The sequence below is a fragment of the Ursus americanus genome, chromosome 12 (genome assembly GCF_024610735.1).
Source record: "Ursus americanus isolate L20-20 chromosome 12, mUrsAme1.1.p, whole genome shotgun sequence".
Classification (NCBI taxonomy): Eukaryota; Metazoa; Chordata; class Mammalia; order Carnivora; family Ursidae; genus Ursus; species Ursus americanus.
Genome location: NC_142138.1, coordinates 41,103,890 through 41,109,430, shown reverse-complemented (window position 1 = coordinate 41,109,430; position 5,541 = coordinate 41,103,890).

Below are 5,541 nucleotides of genomic sequence, written 5' to 3'. Positions count from 1 at the left end.
TTCATACTCAATTCTCCAGTGGCTCTCATCCTTCCCTCTTGCCCACACAACTCCCAATCCATTTCCTCAGGGCCAGTTCAAAACCAAGCCTGTTCACTGGCATTTTCACAGAAAACGACCAGTGCCAGAGATGTAGAGAAGATTAGATGAGGGCCACAGTACTGTCCAGGTTCCACCCAAAGGTTGGCAGGCTAGAGATTCACAGAATTCAGACAAAAGGGCTGGTGGCCTCACAATGATGTAGTCTAACTAAAGTGGGCTGGAGAGGAGATAGGGTGACTGTGAGAGGCGTTAGAGGACATCTCGTGGGCTTGTGTCAAACCCAGAAAAACCGACAGTAGTAGAATGGGGAGACCGGGAAGGCAGTCTTGTGAAAAGTTTCACAATTCTCCCATGTTGAGAGGTGCAGAAAATCTAGAGGGCCCCAAGAGCCTCATTTGTTTTGGCAGAAAAACTTACCGTAGTGTTGGGAAGTCACAAAGATGCCGTGGACACTGAGAAAGGCTGCGTACAGGGGGATGCACAGTTTCACAAGGTGCAGTGATCCCAGAGCAGTGGGGATCATGCTACTGATGCAGAAACTATGAAATCCAAAGCAGGGAGAGTGGCCTTTCAGGGAGTGACTCTGCATTCGTCATCCATACTTGACCCAATGTCAACTTAGTTTCACAGAGCAACTGGCAACTTTGGGGGTAGGGGTTGTCTCATAAAAAGGACTTAAAAGAAGCAGCTATAAGAAGGGAATGGTAGGAGACTGCTCTGGGGCTCTCAGGCATTGAGAGCAGTACCAGGGGCTGGGTGGACAGATGCACAAGAAACAGCACCAAAGAGGTTTCCTATTCAGCAGTCAGCTGGCAAGGAGGAAAAGGATCCAAGACGCGGTCGAAGGGGGCAAAGATGGGATCCTGAGGGTGAGTCTCTGGAGGCTGGATCAAAAGAAAGGCCACAAGGTGGGCACCAATGATGAAACAACTCTGGACCCCAAGTGGGGGAGATGGCAGATAGGTGTGGGTGTCACTGACTGAGGGTGATGGATTGAACAGCCTCACAGAAGCCATGACAGGGCCACAGTGAAATGTATGGCTGCTAGGTCACAGAGGGCTCCTTTTAGCCTGGACAGGAAGGCGCAGTCTCATAGGGGAAGTCCATTGACACCTGGGTGGTAGAAGGGACAGAGGTCCTCATACTGACAGTGGCCCTTTTTGGCAATGTGTTGGTAGACAGAGCTGTTGGACTTGTCTTCCATAACCTGGGGGCCATCCATGGGCCAGCAGGTATTTTTGAAGAGAGACCAACATTTGAGCCTTTAAGGATTTCTCTGCTCTTTGTGAAAGCCTCCCCTGGAAGGACCCTCATGGCCTGGTCCAGGAAGAAGAGGTTCAGTGTTGGCATCCTCCCACCAACCGCAACCATTTGTGTTTTTTTTTTACACTATTGAGTTGTACAAGTTTCTTATATATTGGGATATTAACCCTTCACCAGATAGATGGTTTACAAATATTTTCCCACATTCCATATGTCGCCTTTCCGTTTTGCTGATTGTTTTACCGTGCAGAAGCTTTCTAGTTTGATGTAGTCCTACTTATTTTTGCTTTTGTTTCTTGAACTTTTCGTGTTATCCAACAAAATCTTTACCAAGACCAAGGCGCTTTTGACCTATGTTTCCTTCTAGTAGTTAAAGTTTTAGGTCTTGCATGTGATTCTCTAATCCATGTTGAGTCGGTTTTTCTGAGTGGTGTGAGGTAGAGGTTCAATTTCATTCCTCTGCGTGTGGTTATGTAGTTTTTCCAGCACCATTTATTGAGGATGCTGTGCAATCCTTTCCCCCACTGAATCTGCTTGGCTCCCCATATCAAATATTAGTTGATTGTGCATGCATGGGTTTATTTCTGGGCTCTCAATTCTATTCCATTGGACTATATGTCTATTTTTATCCTAGTATCACGCTGTTTTGATTGCTATTGTTTGGTAATAAAGTTTGAAATCAGGAAATGTAATGCCTCTAGCTTTGTTCTGCTTTCTCAGAATTACTTTGGCTATTTGGGATCTTTTGTAGTTCCACATAAATTTTAGGATTATTTTTTCTATTTCTGTGAAAAATGTCATTGTAATTTTGATAAGGATTGCATTCTTTGCTAATATCTGATTTAGATTTTTTTGCCTCCATATTTATAATTGACAAACTTTTTTTTATACAACTGTGGTCATATTTGGTATTAAGAATTTTCTCAAATAATGTTGGATAACATGCCTTATTTTTGATGCCCAACAAGAATTTATGTAAAAACTACTATTACATGTTTGTTTGTAGAAATCACAGTTAATTATCTAACCCTTGAGGTTTTATTGTAAAAACTTTTTTTCACTGATTCAATTTCTTCAATAGTTATTAGAAGTTTCTGGTTTCTAGGGACAGAAAGCACAAATTTTCTGAGGATATCCTTGTGCATGATGGTTAAGTGAGTCCACTCATCCTTCTAACTCTTGTTCCTAAAACCTATGTATTAACCTTTTGGGGACACAACACTATATAAAGGCTGTAGGTTTAAGGTGTATACTGACCAATGCACAGACTTAGAAATTCAGATATTGTGTTAGATCCTGCTTTCTTCTCTAGGGTAGCTTGTATGGGTAATTAATGCCCCCAAATATTGAATTCTGTCCTCTTTAATTGTGTGAACTTTCTGGTGCCCAAAAAAATGACAAAAAGGAAATACTAAGCCAGAGGAATAATGATTTCCCTTTATAAATTGGACTTAAAGAGGTTTTGAATGTGTACTGTTTAATAATGGGACCTCACATTTAAATCACAAATTTAATAATTCCTTGACTTAAAATGGATCATTCCTGACAAGTGTTGGAAATGTGTAAAAAGACTACACTTGAGGTAGGGTGCATTATGTATGCCTTCAACACACCAAACTATAGGCTACAGAGTGGTCACACCAGCTGACTTGTTAAGATATTCTCCAGATTGTATTTCTGAAAGAAGGGTGAGGGGATTTTTCGCATTAGTACATTAGTACATTTACTTGAACTTACTGTAGGGGAATCAGAACAATCTGACTCTGTGAAGGGTCCTCCTGAAAAAAAGAATGGGCATAGTCTAGGACTCCACCTGTTGTCACCATCAGAGATGTGGCCCAAGGCTGTCTTACCCGAGGTAATATTTTTTTTTTCTTTTAGAGAGGGAAGGTGAGGAAAGAGGTAGAGGGAGAGAGAGAGGGCTCAGTCTCACAACCCTGATATCATGCCTGAGCTGAAATCAAGAGTCAGATGCTTAACTGACTGAGTCACCCAGATGCCCCTGTCTTACTGCATGTAAGGGTGGATGAACCTCTTGGGAGAATGGGCACAAAAGCTTACTGAGAGAATAGCTTGAAAGACACTTTTGTAAACTCATAAATATGTTATACTGGCACTTTACCATCCAAGTCTTACTGGAGACTCTTTTCTAAATATCCATCCTACAAATTAAAATCCTCTGTAATTTCAGTTTTCCCTTTAAGACCTATGTTTTTGGTGCAATAAGACTGAATTTAAGGTATACTTTCTCTCTAGTGATGCAATTTTCAAACCAGCTTGCAAGCAAGGTGCCATATTTATCATAGCCAAAACATGAAGCAAGTTCCAGTATCTTATATTTTATGTAGTTCTGAATTTCGCTTCTCTTATTCTGTGTTTTTCAAAGCCCAGCAAATGCAAGATGATTTTTGTTTTGGATTGTTTTTACTCTTATGTCACAGTGGCTAAACTCTCCAGTTCTAGAAGTCCCTAAACCTGTCCCAACACAGCTATTATTTTTTAAAACATTCAATTTTTTAACTGAACAATTGCACTCACCACGTTTCTAAACTGAAATTGTTTCATGTTTGTACTTTTCTGTAAGGGCTGATACATTTGCTGCTTTGTGGTTTTTCACTAAACTTTGAGTATCAGGATGTTAAAGGAGACTCTTTCTGCCTGAGAATTTCTGCTGTGCTCTAAAGATAAGTGTGCTAAGTGTCAAAAACCACAATTTCTAAAACAATATGCCACCCCATTTTTTGGAGTTAAATTAACAAAACATGAAAAAAGTCATCTCTATTAAATTAAGTCTCATTAGCTGAAGTTTTAGGAACTTAAAGAAGTTTAAGAAACTATTTTAATAATTCTTCCTTTACTACTGGTAATGGTAATATATTTGCTCATTCCCTTCCTTTGGTCTAAAATACATTCTCTCCAATTTCTCTTTGCTGCAATCTGAGTCATCCTTCAAGAGCCAACAGTAATGGCACCTCCTCTGTGAAGCCATCTAAAATCCTTCTGAATATAATTAATTGTTGCTTTTGTAACCAACCAAATACTTTTTTTTTAAAGATTTTTATTTATTTGAGAGAGTGAGCAAGAGAGAGAAGCATGAGCAGGGGGAGGGGCAGAGGGAGAGGGAGAAGCAGACTCCCTGCTGAGCAGGGAGCCCAACACAGGGCTCTATCCTGGGACCCTGGGATCATGACATGAGCTCTAAGCAGATGCTTAACCAACTGAGCCACCCAGGGGCCCCTCACACACTTTATTTTTAACACTATTTTATTAGTAATCACTTCTTATTTAATGGTAAAATATTTGTCCTTTTCACAATGCAGGTTAGCCAAGAATGAAAACTTTTCTTTGTTTTTAAATATACAAAAGCAATGGAAATGCTAGTTTTGAAGGACTGGGAGGCATATAATAATAACAAATAGGCAAAACATAAAGTAATAGCTTTTTGTCAGCAGACTGGTTGGGCTAATGATAAAATCTCAAATTTGAAAATTCTTTAACTTTAAATGAACTTTTCTCAAAAGGTTTGATGACATGTATAAAAGATACTTTCAAAAGTGGAGATTAACAAAAATTTACTTGCATAGATATTCACTACCTTGAACCAGATATCACAGACAATGAAGGGAGGCCAAACTAGGTAACTTATTATTTTAATTTCGCAGATTGGATCTTTGCGCCAAGGGCAAAGATGCTGTTTCCAATTAGCCTCACTACCAGACATCAAATCTGTTCCTGGAGTAGTTGGATCAGGGTAAGCTGAGGAATGGCCAAGAAACTAGGATGGTACATACTGGTAGTCCCTATAGTCACCATCAAAGATGTTTCATGAGACAAATGATACTCAATTCAGGGTGGGATGGAGGAAAAGTCAGTCAGCTGACCCTGTGCTGAGGGAAATGAACAGAAGGACATCAGGACCTCTCAGAGAATGGCATTAGTGATCCTTTTATCTCTTCCACATTCACAAATATTTAATGCTAGCATCCAGAACCCAGGTCATAAAGGAAGCTTCCATCCTTCTGATATCCATCATACAAACATAAAAAACCTGTTAAATTTTAAGTTCTGTCCTTTTCCCCAAACTCAAAAATACTAACTGCTGGTCTAAGGACAGCTATCCTTTCAACTGGCTCAGCCTACACACTGATTATTAACAAGATGACATATTTATTACAGCTATCTCACTAAGCGGATTCATTGACTCAAATTGGTGCAGTTTCTTATTTCTTTTTTTTA